Raw genomic sequence first — 18,374 nt, forward strand, 5'->3', positions numbered from 1 at the left:
AAAGAAAGCATAGCCCAATCTACACCTGTGGAGCCTAATCTCTTGGAACCTCTTTCTACAACATGACTGGAAAATTTATCATGTAGGCTTGGTATTATTAGTAACTGTGCTATTCTATCTCCTGGTGAAATTACTGATATACCCTTTGGAGAACTGGCTATAATTTTTATTTCACCTTCATAATTGGAATCAATTACCCCAGGACTTATCAAAAGTCCTTTTAGAGTAGAAGAGCTGCGTCCCAATAATAAGCCTACTGTTCCTTTGGGAAGAGGTCCTTTTACCCCTGTGGGAATGATTTGAACTCCCATCTCTGGAGTTAGTACTGATTTGGTGGAGGCGCAGATGTCCAACCCTGCGCTCCCTCTGGTTTGTCTGATGAGGGATCTGATGTGCTGGGCACTACCTTGATGGGGTTGCTGGGTTCCTCCAGTGCTCCGTATATTTGTGGTTTGGGGCCCCGGAGCATTGGGGCCCCCTGTCCATTTTTTGGCAACGGAGCCCGATGCCTTTGTCCACGATATTGTGGATAAACACCCTGTCCTTGTTCGTTTTTTGATAATGGAGTACCCTCTATGGTGGTTTGAGGACGGTATTCATTAGCCCAATATAATGGAGTACCCTCTATGGTGGTTTGAGAACGGCATTCATTAGCCCAATGTCTCCCTCTACGGCATCGTGGGCAAATACCCGGTATTCTACTTGTTTGATACCTAGTTTTGTTAAACCCTCCTCCTATGGGGCAATTCCTTTTAAAATGTCCTGTTTGTTGACAATTGTAGCATGTTCTTGGCCTGGCATCTAAAGCCTGTTTTACTGCAGCTGCCACAATTTGCCCTTGTTCATTAATGTCTCTGGCATCTAAAACCTGTTTTACTGCAGCTGCCACAATTTGCCCTTGTTCATTAATGTCTCTGGCATCTAAAGCCTGTTTTACTGCAGCTGCCACAATTTGCCCTTGTTCATTAATGTCTCTGGCATCTAAAGCTTGTTTTACTGCAGCTGCCACAATTTGCCCTTGTTCATTAATGTCTCTACATAATTTAATATATGTGTTTAAATCTTCATGTTTCCATGGTCTAATGATATCTCTACACCAACGATTCGCTTGGTCATAAGCCAGTTGTTTTATAAATGGCATTGCTTGTTCTGTATTCCCAAAAACTCTGGTAGCTGTTTGAATAAGCCTATCTACAAATTCAGCGTAAGGTTCATTAGCTCCTTGTATTATTTTAGATAATTGACCTTGTAAACCTCCATGTTCTTGTAAAGTCTTCCATGCCCTAACTGCATCTACAGCAATTTGTAAATATACACCAGGATCATATGCAAGTTGTTGCTGCCGATCCTCATAAGGTCCCTTTCCTAACAACATATCTAGATTTCTCTGAGGATAACCAGCTGCTGCATTTCGACTAGCCGTCTCTTTGCAAAATTCCTCATTGGCAACCTTCCATAACAGGTATTGTCCTCCATTTAGCACAGCTTTACACAAACTAGCCCAATCTGCTGGCGTCATGCTTAAGTTGGTAATGGATTCGACCAAGCTTACAGTGAAGGGTGCTTGAGGACCATAGGTTGCTACAGCCTCTTTTAGCTCCTTCACTGATTTGAAATTTAAACCCTGGTAAGTTCGCTGCCCTCCTACCTCAAATACAGGGCATACTTGAGATCCTGTCTCAGGATCCCAACTATCAACTGCGGGGGTTGGGAGTCTCTTAGCATATGGAGGTGGTGCTGTTGATTGGACACTTATGCCCTCTGGTGATAGAGTGCTGTTAGTAACAGTCTCTAGTAGAGGTGGCGCTGTTGGTTGAACACTTACGCCCTCTGGTGATAGAATGCTATTAGTAGCAGTCTCCTGTAGAGGCGGTGCTGTTGGTTGGACACTTACGCTCTCTAATAAAAGGGTCTTATTAGCAGTCTCCTGTTTTAACTTTTCCCCTGATAGATTTTTCTGCTCTAAACTTTCTTCCTCTGTCTCACTATCTCGAAAGACCTTCTCTTTCACTTGAATCTTTTCCTCTTTCTGACTAACTTGAGAGACTTCCTCTTCTACTTGAATCAATATGTCTTCTTCTTCCTCTACCTCTGTCTGAACTGAAGGCTTTGGACTAAGCAAATCAGATATGTACGTCCACAATGTCAATGTGCCAACTGGCAGAGTCCCTGGGTTGTTCTTTTCTATTCTTTTTAAATCTTCACCATGATGGTTCCATTGTGATATATCTAACAACTCCTCCTTAAAAAGCCATGGGCTATATTCTTGTATTATATCAACGTATGCCCTGACTGCTCTTGATTTTACTGGGAAGCTTCCTTCCTTTAACAATTTACTTAACAGTCTTTCGGTTTGTTTTTTACTAATTGCTGATCCCGTATTTCTACTATAATACAACCCAGCAAGATAACAGCAAATAAAACCGAGACAGAATCCAATAAAAAGGGAACCACACAAAATCATTATAACAGCCTTTCTATCCTCCTGACATATGCATCCGTCCTTTCTCCCTATCTGTTCCTCAAACGCAAATAGTTTTTCCTCAGATGTGAGTGGTTTTTCTTCCCTCTTATTCATCTCCAGGGACAGGAAAGTTAAAACAAAAACGAAGCAAAACAAAAGAGGAGACTTAGAATGGCTCCCCATCCTCTCGCCCTGCCCTCAGGGGCGAGCAGTTTACTTACCCTCAGTTGCTCCCCGTGCGAGCCACCAAATGCCGAAGTCTGGCTTGGCACAAATCAGGAGCCACTTGTCAAAAAGAAACTAACTTTATTTTTAGAACTACAAACGCCAAACAAAACAGCTCCAGGGAAAAACCCTCAGAGCCCAACTGCCACCACCGGCTTCCACAAGCCTCTCTCCCCCACACCAGCCTTTCAACCTCCCACAATCCTCCTCTCTTGAGGCCGATTGGCTGGGTTGCGTGGGCAGAGCCAAAGAAGTCACCCAATGAGCAGCTCCGTGGAGGAGCCAATCAGCTAGATGTTGCTGGGGCCGCTGTGAGCCAATCATCAGCTGGCAGTCTGAAGGGCAGGGAAACAGTCCAATGAACATCACCGCAGAGGAGCCAATCAGCTAGATGTTGCTGGGGCAGTCTGAAGCTTGCTGGCAGCTGGAAGTTTGCTGGGGCCCCTTTGGCTGTGGCTCTCAACAGACACCCATGGGGGGTCATGGTTGAGAAGCACTGCTCTTGACACAGGACAAAAGTTTTGGCAAGTAAAATGTTCTCCATTTCATACATCTATACTTTGGGGAGGTGGCTGTCCCTTGGAGAGGCTGTTTTGGCATTCATTGGTAATAATCTGTAGCTATGGCTTAGTGAGTACTTGCTGCATGCCAGGCACCCTGGTGGATTAACTCACTGAGTCATCACCAGGACCCTGGGAGATAGGCCATCATCATTTCCCTTTCACAGATGAGAAAACTAAACCTTAGCAGGGGTTTAGTGACATTCTTCTAAGCAGAAGAGCCAGGACTGCGCTCTAGGCGGCCTGAACTCTCTGCCTCCATTTACCTCCTGTGGCACTCTGCCTTTTCCCTGGCCCAGCGCCTGACAAGTTTTCTTCCTGGCTCTGAGGGCATTTGCACAGTTGCTCTGAACGGTTGGTGAGTGATGAATTGTTCAAGGCAGGAGCCCTCTCGCTGGGCTTAAGATGCCCCTTTGTTCTAAGGAAGGCTGATCCAGGCCCCCATATGGAGCTCGCTGGGAGGCAGCCCTGGACTTTGAGACAGAATCACTTCTGGCTCAGCCACCCCTCATCCAAGACTCCTGGCAGTACAGGGGAGGGTGGCTGGAGCCTGGGAGCAGATGGCTGGGTGTGTGGAAGATATAGTGGACAGAGGGTGGGAACTCAGGGAAGACTGAGGGTGGAAGAAATGAGACTCCTCAGGGAGATGCTGTCCACATCCTCCCAGGCCTGTGTTGGTGCTGAGAGACAGAGGCCCTGTGGAATCTCTGCATCATCAGCCTTGGGTCCTGGGAAATAAATCCCCAGGGGTTTTGAGGGAGGGGAGAAAAGGCAGGGGAAAGGGGAGAAACTCTTGTTTTTTTTTTTTTTTTTTTGGTACTGGGGATTGATCTCAGGCCTTGCACCTGCTAGGCAAGTGCTCTACCACTGAGCTATAACCTCAGCCTGCAAATATGTTTCCCTATAAATGGTAATACCTTCAAGATGTTTGGTTTCCTTTAACCCTAACAGTATAAGGAATTAAGATGTGAGTGGGGTCAGCCTGGATAATCCTAGGAGGTCCTGGAGACAGCTGAAGGGTTTGCCCCTAAGCAGTGGCAGTCTGACATGGCCTCTTCCCGACAAGGGTATGGCCCCATGAGGAAATGCTTGGATGCCAAGCAATTGGGCGGCTGGATCCCTTTTCTTACTGCATGGGCTGGTGTTCCTAGAAAGCTTCAAAGCTGATTAGCCGCCTGGGTTTCCTCCTTGGTAATCACCTCCTGCCCATTTGCCCGCTGGCACTACAGATGTTGTGTGACCTGGGAGGGTGGCTTTCTGAAAAGGTGTTAGGAGCCTCCTCAGCCCCCTGCTTTTCCTGCCTGCTCCATGGGGCTGATGGGAAGGAGCATGCTCAGTACCACTCACAGACAAGCTGTCCTCCCAGGTCCAGTGAGGCACGTGGGCATCCAGTTCTATGTGCAGGTCAGCTGGGACATTTGGGCCCTGAGCCAGAGGACCATGACCTGGAATGGACCACTTTCCATTCCATGAGCTCAAATGCTGACCTTGAAAGATGGCCTGACCAGGGTGGTCTACACTGCAGACTAATTCCTTGGGAATTCAATTTCAAGTTCTTCCCTTTTCCGATACAATGGCCCAGGCTCCTGAAATTATTCATGTCCCCAGGACTCGTGGGCTCTCTGCGTTGCAGTTCCATGTGCTAATAGTTTGAGGATTGAAACTGAGACTTGTTAACAGTGAGACCTGGACAAGTTCATGTTCCCTTGGCCCAGTTTCCTTACCTGTGACAGGTGGGTATAATCGTAACCTACAGGAGGGTCATGAGGACCAGCTTATTCCACATGTTTCCTGGCACACGGGAGCCACTCAGTGGTCAGAGCCAGTGCTTCTTTCTTCATTTAAAAGCAGTGTCACTGGCAAAAGTTTTGAATAAAATCTTGCTGCCCGAGGAGGTTAAATGCAGTGGAAGCAAACTGCTGGGCTCCGCTCCCAGCCCCAGCTTCTCCCTTGCTGGGATTCCTTTAGGGCGTACTCCATTGGGCTGTGGAGTTGTTGGAGTTGGGGGGCTTCTTGTTCTGTTTCAACCTCTCCTGGGAAGGTCAGGGGTTCTCCCAGGTCTCAGAGTGTGGACTGAAGCTGGGCAGGCCTAGGAGACCATCTGGACACATGCACTGACTCCCTAGAGGACTCCAAAGAGGGAAGGGCCAGCTGCAAGGAGAGGGATAATGGGGGCCCATCCCAGCCCCCCTTCGGTCCTTAGGCAGGATCCCTCAGCCCCTGCCCCTCACCTCTTGGCCTCTGGGGAGCTGGAGTCAAGAGCCCTATGCTCCAGTGCAGGGTTTCCCAAACCAAACTGACTCTGGGACTCATTTAAGCAAGGCTCCCCGCTGGGCTACACCTCCAGTCCTTTTTAAATTTTATTTTGAGACAGGGTCTTGGTAAGTTGCCAAGACTGGCCTCAAACTTGTGATCCTCCTGCCTCCTGAATACTGGGATTACAGGTACGTGCCACTGTACCCAGCTCACCTAGGGGTCTTGCTAAGAGTTGATTTCAAATTTGGAGGTCTGGGCCAAGGCCCAGATTTCTGTGTCTAACCAGAACCCAGGTGTTGCTGATGCTGCTGGCCACAGGTCATATCTGAGTGCCCAGGTACTATAGGAGTGCCTATTCTGTTGGCATAATCTCTGATTTTGGGGCCTATGGGCAGCATAATGAAGTCCACAGAACTAGGACTGTACTGCCAGACCCAAGCAATTGCATTTAACATGAGTTACTCAACTTTCTTGAGCCTCTGTGCACTTGTCTAAAAAATGGGCATAATCACCAGTCTGTCAGGGCTGTGGGAGGAATAAATGAGATGATGAAAACAAAGCACTTGGCACAGGGCTTGGCATCTGGAAAAGCCCAGTAAGTATTGTTAGTGGCAGGTATTGCCCACTAATTTAGGATGAGGTCTGGCCCGTTTCAATGCTAGCTGGATTCTCAGTGAGCCAGCTAGAGTGTTTTGATCCTAGAGATTGAACCTAGCATTTTACCACTAAGAACATTCCCAGTCCCTTTATTTATTTTCTAAATTTTGAAAGAGAGCCTCAATAAGTTGCCCACGCTGGTCTTGAAGTTGGGATCCTCCTGTCTCAGCATCCTGAGCCATTGGGATTACAGGCATGCACCACTGCACTCATCCCCAGGAGTAGTTTTGAATGTGAGTTAAGGCAGCAAATAGACCTTGCTTGGTGGACTTGGGCCTTGGCTCCACCATCTACTAGCTGTAGGACCTTGGGCAAGTCAATCAACCCTCCTGAACCTCTGTTTCCTCATCTTTAAAATGGGGGAAGTATCACTGTGGACAGTAGCACATGCCTGTAATCTCAGCAACTCAGGAGGCTGAGTCAGGAGGATTGCAAGTTCAAGGCCAGCCTTAGCAATGTAGACCCTCTCTCAAAATAAAAAATAAAAAGGGCTAGGGGTGTAGCTCAGTGGTAGAGCACCCCGAGGTTTCATCTCCAGTACTGAGAAAGGGGGCAGGAAGTGTAATACTTACCAGAGGGGAATGTCATGGAACTAGGTGGATAATGCACTTGAAGAACTTAGCACAGGGCCATAGGCAGTGTTCCTAAATGATGATTAAGGAACCAATAATATTAACTATTATTATTCTGAGAGATAACAAATGAAAAGGGTTAAGGTCTGGGCTCCTTTAGCTGTGGGGTGATTCCCAGGAAGGCCCCCAGTGACCAGACTCCTCGCAGAAGGCAGTGGGGTGTGGTGAGAGGGAGAAAGGCCAATTCCAGGTCCCTGTTCTCTCCACCTCAGTGTTACCTGTCTCCTCAGACCTCGGCTCCCAAGGCCTCGGCCCCTACTTCTTCATTCTCAGTGTGTCTGAGGAAAGCCCTGTGAACCAGCCCCTCTGGATCCCCTTTCCACTGGGGCAGGACTTGGGGTGAGGTCACAGGCTGTAGTGACTGGGAATGAAGGTTTGGTGTATTTGGGGGCCCCCATGCAGGGCAATGGTTGTGACGGGAGGTGATTCCTAGTGCAGTGGCTGGTAACCCTGCAGGCCTCTGTCTGGAGGCTGAGGGCTCAGGCCCGGAGTGTGGAGCCCAGGTTTTCTTCTCCCTGGAGGGAAGCTCAGCTGAGGGAGCCCCAGGAAGTCTCCACCAACTGCCTCTCAAACATACATCTAACTCCTGCTAGGGCAGGCCACAGGTGGTTCAGTCGCAGTGTCCCTGGTGCAGTAGGTGAGTGACCACACCTAGGCAGCCTCTGGTGGGGAGCATGCCCGTACCACACCGTGGCACTCAGGCAGGTGCAAACAGGTCCAGTCCTTTTACCTGCCAGGGAGCATGTCACAAACAGACCCCTCCTGACCCTCCTGAGGAGCTGTGAGGTGTGCTGGGAAGGCCCTTTCTGGACTCCCTTGTGGTTTGGATGAGCCATTCTTTCTCATTGTCAGATGGGGGTGTGGCCCAAGGCCATCTCTGTTCAGAGGCTTTGTCACCGGGCCTTTTCCCAGTCTATTCTTGTCCCTCTTCTTCCCACACCCAAGCCCTCCCCAAAGACCATTTAGTTCACAATAATTTCTCCTTCCTCTCCTAAGGCCAGTCTGCAGTTCAGAGCCCTGCCTCTGGGCGACGGCTGTGGGTGTTGTTAAGTAACTGTTTTGTAGAGGGATAGTCCATCTGTCTTCACAACTAGAGTTTAAGCTCCTAAAGGGCTTCTCTTTCTTTTGTATTTCTCATGTCCCCTGCCTGTGGAGCTTGGTAAAAACTAAATGAACATGTGGCCTTTCGGGGGCAAAGCTCTGTCTGTCTCTCTGTCCCTCTCTCTGCTTCTCTGTCACCACACCCCCCTCCCTCCTCGTAATTGATAGCAAAGCTCAAAGGAGCAGAAGCTGTGAACAGGGAGGATGGGCCGGGGAATACAATGCACAGGGGGCAGGATCATGGGGTGGCCACGGCTGCGTGTTCATCTCCAGAGGAATCGAGACTCTGCCTCGCCAGATGGGGTGTGAATCAGAGTTGATTGCTTGGTACTCCCTCCATGGGTCCCGGCTCTCCTGCTTGGGCCTTGCTCTGGCTGGAAGAGGCCTGGATTGCCAGTGGCTTTGGCCTGAACTGTGGAGGAGTTAGGCCCTCACCCTCCCCACGCAGGGTTGCCCCTCACCCCATCTAGGACTTGAGTGTGGAAGTCCGGAGCCTCTGGTTCCCACACCTTGGATCCACTGTCGCAGGCAGCCAGCTGGCCCCTTAAACACAATGTGCAAATCTTCTCTGTTCCTGTCCAGGCATTGTCAGCGGCCAGGCGCCTGGGCTGGGAATGTGGGCCGGTGAATAGGAGAGGCATTTGCAGCCTGCAAATGAAACAGGCCCCCAGCCCCCCTTAGCCCTCTGTCCCCTCCCTACCCCCAGGGAGAAAGGACTTTTTCACTCCTGGCCTTGTATTGCCTTTCCCTCTCCTCTGCAGAGTCTCTGCCGCTGGTGTGTGTGTGTGTGTGTGTATGTGTGTGTGTGTGTGTGACAGAGACAGAGAGACTTTTTTGCACAGTAGCTTGAAGGCTAACCTTCAGCGGAATGGAACAGAAGGACAGAAGGGCCCCCAGGATGGAAACCAAATCACTCATGGCTGGCTTTGTTCAAATTGAACTCAGTAATTCCAATGAGAATGCCTATCTGTGTAACTAACCTGTGGCACCTTAGTTTCTCTGGGCATAGCTTTGTCCCAAACAAGGATGCAGAGACGTGTATGTGTGTGTGTGTGTGTGTGTGTGTGTGTGTGTGTGTGTGTGTGTACCTGGGCATACAGGTGTGTGCCTGAAATATGTGCATGGGGCCTAGGGCTGGTTCTCCTGTGAGAATCCCTCTTCCGGTAAGCAGCGGGGCCAGGCTAGAGGGCTAGAGCAGAGCCAGCTCAGGGCAAGCAGCAGGTCAGGTCCTGGGAGGGACTGATCATTTCCCAGTCAGCTGAAAAGAGAGAGGAGACACCAAGCACCAGGCCATTGGGGGATGGCCTGGGCTTACATTATGGGCCCAGGAGCACCCCTTGCAATGTAGGCCTTCTTCTTCATGAGGAAGGTGCCCCAAATCTGGCTGCCATCTCAGTGAGCCTGCTGGCCTGTGCTGCTGGACCTCCAGAACCTCTTCTTGCTCCCCTACACCAGCTCTGTTCACCCTGTTCTAAGACATGCCAACCATTGGTTACTGCTGCTGCCCGTGGTTGTAGGGGGTGGGGGACCTCTGTGGACTTTCTGAGGAGGAGTGCCTGGACACTGGATGTTGGGAGTGGAGAAGGCGGAGGGGGGTTGCTGAGGAGGCCTGAAGAGGGAGGTGGGGGTGGGGCTGGCACACAGGCTCCCTGGTTCAGGCAGGGAAGAAGGTTTGATGTAGAGGCTCACAAGCCAGCGTCTCCCACCCGCCCTTCTCCAACTCCTCTCTGGGTCTTGTTTCAGGATTCCTGTCTTTGGTGCTCCCCACATACTGTCCCACCTCTGCCTCCCACTGTGGTCAATAATGTCCCTAGTCCCAGCCTCCTGCCCTCTCCTGTTCTCCTGCTCCTCTTTCTTGCATTACCGGTCTGTCCTTCCTCCTGCCTTTCCCCATTGTGGGCATTCCCACATCTTCCCGTTAGGAGCCAAAGCCCCTGCAGGAGAGCAAGAAGAGACCAGGAGGATGAGGTTCAAAGAAGAACCCCAAAGAATTGGTCCACAGTCTCCCCCAGTCAGAGCCTCCCTGGAGGCAGACCTTCTCTGAGAGGAATCTGAGAACCCTGGACCCTGGCTGGGGCCTGTCTCTGAGCCTCGCCTGGACACTGACACTGACCATGGGGGTGGGGGCGGCCGGGGCTGCTCTCTGGAATGCTGGTGTTGGGTTGCAGGGAGATGCGAGCGGTGATAATGGGCAGGAACTGGACTTTCTGGTCTGGCTGCTGCCCCCAAGGCCACTGGAATGTGATGGAGGGGGGACTGTTAAGAGGCCCTGGGGACTTGGGGTGGACAGATGAAGACCAGACCACCTAAATGAAGAGGAGGGGACAGACCACCGTGAGAGATAGCGGAGTCCTAGTCCCTTCACGGGGTTGCAGGCTGCAGCAAAAGAATCCTAAAATTCCCAGCCTACTTAGGGCCTCAGTGGTCTCCAGTGTGCAGGATCAGATCTGCAGGAGAAACTCAGGAGCATGTCAAGTTCACCCTTCTCGCTTTACAGACTTGAAAACTGAGGCCTGGAGGGCGTAACATGCCCAAGGATAGGTCAGGCCACCAGCCTGGGCAGGTAAGGGAGTCCCCTCCAGTTTATGGGAGCTCTGAATTCTGGCCTTCCCCAGTACCTCACTGCCCTCTAGTTCAGAAAGTGGGGGTCACTCTTTTTATGTGCCCCCTCTCTTTTTATGGGTTGACATGCTCATTTATATTTTTCTTTCTTTCTTTTTTTTTTTCCTCTGATATTCTGGGGATTGAATCCCAGTGCGCTTTACCACTAAGCTACATCCTCAACCCTTTTTAAATTTTTGTTTTGAAACAGGGTCTCTAAGCTGCCCAGGCTCGCCTTGTACTTGTGATCCTCCTGCTTTATTTAGCTTTTTTTTTTTTTTTTTGGTACTGGGGATTGAACCCAGGGTGCTTAACTCCTGAGCCTCATCCCCAACCCTTTTTTATATTTTTTTTAGAGACAGGGTTCCACTGAGATGCTCAGGGCCTCACTAAATTACTGAGGCTGGCTTTGAACTTATGATCCTCTAGCCTCAGCCTTCCCTGCTGCCGGGATGACAGGCCTGCGCCACCTCTCCCGGCCCTGCCTCAGCTTCCTGAGTGGCTGGATTACAGGCCAGCAGCCGACTCCTGACTTGTCTGGGTTTTTCTTTTGCGCTGCCCTAACTGGGCTTTGTGGTTGTGGTTCTGAGTGTGGGTTGGCCAATAAGCCTTGGCTGTGGACTCCTGGCAGCCATGGCAGATTGCAGAGGGCCTCGGGCTCTCCGAAGTCCACCAGGTGCTGAAGACTGTCCGTATGCTGGCACTCAGTTGACCCAGGTGATGGTAGCGGATTTAGTCATGGGGCTGCACTGTCCTAAGCCCTCTCTGTGTTCATTTGCTTAATTTGCACAAAAATTCCACTAATAGGTATTACTAGTCCTATTTTACAGATGAGTAAGGGGAAGTTCAAAATGATCAACATGCCCAGGGGGACACTGTTAAGTAGGGAGGGTGAAATTTCAACCCATGCCTGTCAGGCCTGACTACTGACCCGGGTGTCTTGGGAGGAGTGCATATTCCTTGAGAACATCTGTATTATTGCCTGAGAGCACAGCAGGACACCTGGCAGGCAGGCAGGGGTGGGAGAGTGTGGGGAACAGAGAATAGAACCCTGGTGGAGGTGGGATCACTCCCCTAACCTCAGCCACTGCTGGGTGTACCAGGGAGGCCTGGATGCCCCTTGGAGAGAAGTCCTGCCCTACCTGAGAGGTGGACAGAGCCAGGCAGCACAGGTTCCTGACAGTAAGGGAAGCTGGGAGGTTGCTGGGGCTGCTGGAGGTGGAGGTGGGATTCCTTCTTCCTGAGGAGGGAAGACAAATTCCCTTCCCCCGTGAGGTCCCCTAGCTCCCTTTCCCTTTCTTGTTTTCCCGCATAATGATGCTGATTGCTCCACATCTGTCATAATTACTCTTTGTTTGAAAATTCAGAACAAATCACAGGAGAGGAACAGGCATGGCTCGAGAAGTGCCTTCTCCCCAGGGGTCCTGGCAGGAGGGGGAGAGTGGGAGGGAGGGTGGTAGGGAAGAGCCATAATCAGCCTGGAGGAGCTGAGACTGATGATTGTCCTTGTCCTGTCCCCAGGCCTAGGCCACAGACATAGACCTCAGGGCAAGGTGGCCAAGGCCTCCTAGAGTTATGTTACCTGCTCCCCAGGTCATGTCTCTGCCTTCTGTGGAAGCTAAGAGATGATCCCCCCATCTCCTACTCCCCACCAACATTAACTTGGGGAGGGGTCTGTGGTGGGTCCCCTGTAGGCCTGTCTTCATTGAACAGTGGGTTAGGCAGCTGCCTTCCTGGAAACCCAAGTAGCCCCAGCACAGGATGGGGTCCTTTACCAGAGAGGAGCGTGGGGTAGATACAGCAGGGGGCACCTGAAACAGGGTAGCCATTGGATCTCTGGGTGAGAGCCAGAAATAGGGGACCATGACTTCCAGTGAACACCAAGCCAGACCTTCTTGGGATCCAGGGGACAGCACTGATGCCCACTTCATCTTTACACTCATCCCCCCTCCCCAGCCTGAAGGCTCATAGTTTTGGGAGGTTTATAATTCCTGGGGCATGGGCCTGCGCTTGTGACCCTCTCTGCCAAGAACCCATCCATGTCCCTCTCCCAACCTACCCCCCTCCCACTTGAGTTTAGGAAGAGATCCTGTGTAGACAATTAACCCCCTGATGGCAGAGTATGTCTGTGTAGGTGTGACTAAGAACCTAGTGTGAGTGAATGTGAGTGTCCTTGTTTCCCAGGTCTCCTGCCCCTACTCCCCTCGGCTGCCATCATCTCACCTGGTTAACTCAGGAACTTGACCCCACCCAACCTTGGAGCCTGAAACTGGTCTGAAAGGAAGAATAATGTAGGAGAATGAAGGCCTCAGGTTCCCGTCCCCTTTCCCCAGCTAACTTGGCATATAGGCCACCGATTTCTGGAAACGGGGTAAGGGCTAGACAAAATTTATGGGCAAACCGTGAAACAGGCCAGCTCTTGGAGGGAGGAATCAGAGAGGCTCTCAGGCTATGGGATGGCTGACTCAAGCACAGGGGTAGGAACTTGTCACCTGTCACTCCCTGATAATGCCTTTGAGTGCTCCCAGCCCAGTGTTTATGGGAATGGACAGGGCCACCCCCAACCCCTTTGCTGATTCACCTGGACCCTGCTCTCTCTCTTCCAGCCTCCTGTCTAACCCATGTTTCTTATATCACTGTTACGGAAACTGAGGCCCAGAGAGAAGGCCTTGTCCCAAGTTCTAGGTACACAGAGCTGTGACAGAAAAGGTCCAGCTGCTCTCTTCAGTGTATTGATTGGCCAAATGGGATTTAGGCTCTAATTTCAGAGCCAGAGCTGACTAGGACCTTAGAGAATTGAAACCCAGTGATAAACAACCATTCTGGATCTTTTTTCTGCTACCTTCAAATCTGGTGTAATTTTTCCTTGCCTTCTTTTTTGATTATTTTTGTTTGCCTCTTTACCCCCTAGTATATGGAATGTCACCCTCTTTTTGTGACATTTATTTTCACCTTAATTTGTTGAAGTCTTTTCAAATTGTGTTCCAATCCTCTAACACCCTAGAGAAGCCCCTTCTAATTCACTCTCACTTTCAGATTAGATTAGAATATTCTAGATTATTTTTGAGGGGAGTACCAGGGATTTTAGCCACTGAGCCACATCCCCAGCACTGTCCCCCTTTAATTTTGAAATGGTTAAGGCCTCACTAATTTGCCAAGGCTGGCTTTGAACTTGCAATTCTGCTTTAGCCTCCTGAGTGGCTAGGATTGCAAATATGTGTCACCATTCCCAGCAGAATATTCTAGATTCTGTCACCTCAGATCACCAATAATGATATTCCATGGAATGAGCCTAAGATCGGGTCTGTTTAATATTCCTGCCTCCCTCCTCTGTTTCCAACTTCACTTCTCAAATCAGTAATTTCCCATCAAACTGTGACAAAATCAAGATCTGTACAATCAAGCTGGTGTGATGTTGATGGGACCGCGGCTTTCAATGAATAAAGTGATATTGCTTTTATCACATCAATTCCAGAAGGACCCATCGGGCTATATGCCCAGCTTTGCTTTTGGGGAACATGGGAGATCAGAAGATAGGGTCCATCCTAGGACAAGGAGTAAAGAACAAGTCCCTCCCCTGGTCCCTAGCTCCTGGCTGGGAGGACTTACTCCTCTCTGCATCCTTAGGGCTTGGCTGAAGTTAGTGCCTAATGAGGGTGAGAATGAAACCCGTAAGGTTATGACAGGGGACAGGGACATCTTTCTGCTGCTGAAGGCACTCACCCCTTACACCTCAACAGTCTGGAGGTGTGGGTATTGCTCCCAAGAGCTTCTAGGAATGGCTTCACCTAGGTCAATTTCATCCAACGTCTGAGTCTCTATGATTAGGAGCCCAGACTGACCCGTATGGCTGCTCTTGACTCAAAGGGGATGAAAGACTCTCATCCATCTGTCTGTATCGATTCGTACCCTGAGCCCCCATCCCAGCCTCTTCTGGTCTTAAAAGACACCCTCGTGTTCCTATTCTGTTCTCTTCCTTTAAACACCCTTCTTCTAAGGTCCAGCTACTGGCCGCCTGGGAGAGGAAAGAGATTAGCCAAACTCATTGGTGCCACTCCCAAGTGCTGAGTAGAGAGGGCTTGGCCTGATGGGTCCAGATCTCAGTCTGCTGCCCCAGGAGAGATACTTGGTCATCTCAGGGTGGATGACCCTCCCAGGAAACTGGAGAGATTTTCAGGATGCCAGAGCACTGGCTTCACCCCCAAAAGAGCCAGATTTCACACTGAGAAGCATCCCTCTTCCCTCCAATTTCTTGCGCCTATCCCCACATGTCCATGCCTGCCTTCCTGCTATCTGCAAAAGTCATAACCATACTGAGAACAAAGCATCTGGGGAGTGTGTGCTGCTATGGAAATGGATAAGGGGAGGGGGAAACACACTGTCATTATTATGCTCATTATCTCCCTATCAGAACACTCACCTGCAGAGCATTTTTTAAAAAGTTTCTCATGAGCTTAAGTTTGGGCAAAGAAGAGCTGTGAGGAGAAACAGGCTTCAGTTAGAAATCCTTTTCAGTTAAAAGTATTGAGTCCCTAATTTGGACCTGGAGGCTCTTCTTGCTTTTTGAATAGTGGTCCATCTTCCAAAGCAGAAGGCATCCAGTTTTGATCTGCTACTAACTACCTGTTGTTTCCTTGGATAACTTCTTTTTCCCTGTAGAAAAAGGGGATTCTAAGCATCATTCCATACAATCCCTGGGTCTGTGGAGGGGGCTCAGGTGTCAAAGTCAGGCAAACATTGGTGGGCTTTCTGCCACCACCCATCCTCAGCAGCTCTGCTCTCATCTCTTTGTTTTGTTCTGGAGTTCTCTAAACTGACCAACCCCAGCATGGGCAGACCAGCTGGGAGTAGCTCAGCAGCAGGTGCTACGATGTCAGGTGGGCTTAAGGTCCTAGAACCAAGAAATATGACTCTATGATAAAGGTTTAGTTGAGAGAGTTATAGAGAAAAAACTTTATGATCACATCTGGGGTTGTGACTAGGGGTAGATGAAACCTGGATTCAGGATTGAGTCAAGAAAACAATGAGCTATGATTAATTTTTTCTCAGTACTAGGAATTGAACCCAGGGATACTCTACCAGTGAGTTACATTCCCAGCCCTTTTAATTTATATTTTTATTTATATTTACTTATTTATTTGTATTGAATATTGAATCCATGGGCACTTTACCACAAAACTACATCCCCAATCCTTTTTACTTTATTTTTTTATTAAAAAAAAAAATGGGGCCCTGAACCACTGAGCCACGTCCCCAGCCCTTTTTTATATTTTATTAGAGACATGGTCTCACTGAGTTGCTGAGGCTGGCCTCCAGCTTGTGATCCTCCTGTTTAAGCCTTCCGAGCCACTGTGCCTAGCTCATACTTAGCACACTTTTCATGTTTTATTGTTACAACTAGTACTTGGTAATATTAAACACAGCTGGTCAGAGCAAGGAGGAATTTGTTAGTGCTCATTCAGACCTTCAGTGAGTGTTGTGCCATTCTTTATTTTTATTCTCAAAGAAATGGGTAGGTAGATGGACACTCATGTTTAAGGATTTGGTTTGTGGGCTGCCTACAAAGGATTTACAATCTAGTTATGATCATGTGGACATTAGCAAATATAGCAACCTCAGAAAGAGCTTATGAAATGAGCCAAAGAGATATTGCTAAGGGCTACTGGTTTAACCCAACATATTACTGTTGATCTGAGCCACAGAATACACCTTTTTATCATTTGATAAACCTGATAGAACATTGGAACATACATAGTCTAAAGCCCATCAGAAGGAATTAGGAAGTCTGTGTTTCCAGAAAAAGAATATACAGAAGTGAGGGATATTAAAGTAGATGAGTTCTCAAATTAACAAGTGTCAAAGAGCATCTGTCCTCTTCTTATCTACCTCTGCATTCAGTACTCTGAGGGACAGAAAGACACTTACAGATCTGGAAGGAAGTAACCTCCCCACCCCCCTCCCCAGAAGCCACCTTTTCTTGGTGGAGATGCAGTCTGATGCAGCACAGGGAACCTCTTAAATGCACACAGTGCTGTCCTCAGCCTGCCCATCTGCATCAGTTCCCTCTAGTTCTGACGGCTTTCTTAGCTGAGCCACCTCCTATCCTTGCAGGTGAGAAAACAAATGCGGCAGGCTCATCTGGTTTCTAATGAGGAAATCTGTTTTCACCTGGCTGTGGTTGGAACTCCAATCTTACCTATCAGCCCATCACTCTCCTGGGGCCCATCTTGGATCAAGGCTGCTACCTCAGTGCTTGGAGTATTAAATCCAAATTCTGAGGTCTGGCTTTGCAGGACTCCCCTTTTTTCTCTCTGAGCCCAGGCTCAGAGTCTTTTCTTCCCTCCTCTCATCTCTGCCGTCATTTTCAGAACGTCTCCAGTGCTTTCACTTGGTGGCACACAGCTGGGCACTAAGGTGTATAAGCTCCCCACTGACTGTCCAATTGTTTCATGCGTTCCCAACGAAATCTAATTAGGCGGTTGAATGCAGGCCCTGCTTGTTTTTCCGAGTGAAGGACGGATTGGGTGACCATAGCAGGTGCCCCTAAGAATCTGCAGGTGGAAAATGCTGGGTGAGGAGCCCAGTGGTCTGGAGAGCCCCTGGCAGCATGCGTCCACCTGCCTTCCCTCGGGGAGCCTGGATCTGCTGCCTCAGTTTCCCCGGCCGAGGCGGACTCCGCCGGGGGGCTAGGCCCAGCTGGGGAATTTGAACGGCTGGGGGAGGGGGTGGCGGGAAATGGTGCCTCGCTCGCCCCAGCGACATCAAACCCTCGTTTGGCGTTCGAGGACAATGGCTGTCTTATTTTCTCCATTCGCCGTGCACAATGCCGGATTCTCTCATTCACCCGCGGTGGTGCGAGCGAGGTAATTAGCCAGCGCCATTCAGCGCGGACACTATTGCTATGCGGGGGGGCGAGGACGCCCGCGTCGGCGGGGATTAGCCGCGGGGCGGGGTGTGCAGCTGCGGCCACTTCAAAGGGGCCCGGCGGGCACGGCCGGCTGTGGGAACCGGCCGTGCCTCCCGCGGGAGCGGCCCGTCGCCCCTGCCCTTGGCCGCTGGGAAGGGACCCAGCCTTCGCCCAGCGCCCTGCCGCCGCCGGCCGCGCTCCCGGCCCGGGAAGGCCCGCAACGCTGGGGCCCGGAGCCGAGGCGCTGGCGTCGCTCCCCGTCCCTCTCCCACTTCCATCAGGACCTCAAGTGCTTTTCTCTTTTGAGTCCCGGGAGTCAAAGGGCAAAGCGGGGAAGGAGGGAGAGCAGCGAGGGGGATGGGAGCTTGACACAAAGCGCTGACCTCTGAGGAGTGGAGCAGATGGTCCCACTTACTCCTGCCGCCGAGCGAGCGCGGCTCTCAGGGCCCCAGGCTCCGGCCCTGACCCCCCCCCACCCCCGCCACCGAATGCCTCGACTGGGGCCCCGCGGGGGCGGCGCGACCGCGCGCTTCGCCGCCACCCTCTGCCGGCACTGCGCCCCGCCTCGGTGCTGGAGTCAGCCCGGACCAGCGGCCTCCAGCAAGAATTGTGCAAGAATTGTGCGGCTGGGCTGAGAATCTGCCCTCGTCGGGATTCTCAAGAACTTTCCAGGCCAGGGTTCCCGGTTCACGTCTCTCAGTCACCTCCCTGAAGGTAACAGAAACAGATTCCTGGGCACCACACCGGAACCCCGAATCTGAATCTCTGGCAGTGGGGTCCAGAAATCTGCATTACCAGGCAGCACTGTAGATTATGCCAATCCACCGCCAAGTTTGAGAACCGGGACCCCGTCCAACTCCTTTTCCATTGAAGAAACTGAGACTAAGGTGGAGGAAGGAACTTGCTGGAGGATGGCCTTGGAATTTTGTGCAGGGGTGAGGACTTGGGTGGAAGAAGACTATGGGTAATGA

At 50.6% G+C, this 18,374-nt stretch overlaps 1 protein-coding gene across 4 annotated transcripts in view; it reads left to right on the top strand.

The window, feature by feature from the left end:
• The window catches only part of Igdcc3 (immunoglobulin superfamily DCC subclass member 3), a 48,655-nt gene that overhangs the window by 9,393 nt on the left and 20,888 nt on the right, over positions 1-18,374 (top strand). The window contains exon 1 of one of the 4 annotated variants that reach the window (XM_078049469.1): positions 17,434-18,117. The exons of the other annotated variants lie outside the window; for them this stretch is intronic. The gene's annotated coding sequence lies outside the window, so the exon portion shown is untranslated. Of the gene's footprint in view, positions 1-17,433; positions 18,118-18,374 lie in introns of those variants that run through there. 4 annotated transcript variants of the gene reach the window in all.

This window comes from Ictidomys tridecemlineatus, chromosome 5, assembly GCF_052094955.1.
Source record: "Ictidomys tridecemlineatus isolate mIctTri1 chromosome 5, mIctTri1.hap1, whole genome shotgun sequence".
Lineage (NCBI taxonomy): Eukaryota > Metazoa > Chordata > Mammalia > Rodentia > Sciuridae > Ictidomys > Ictidomys tridecemlineatus.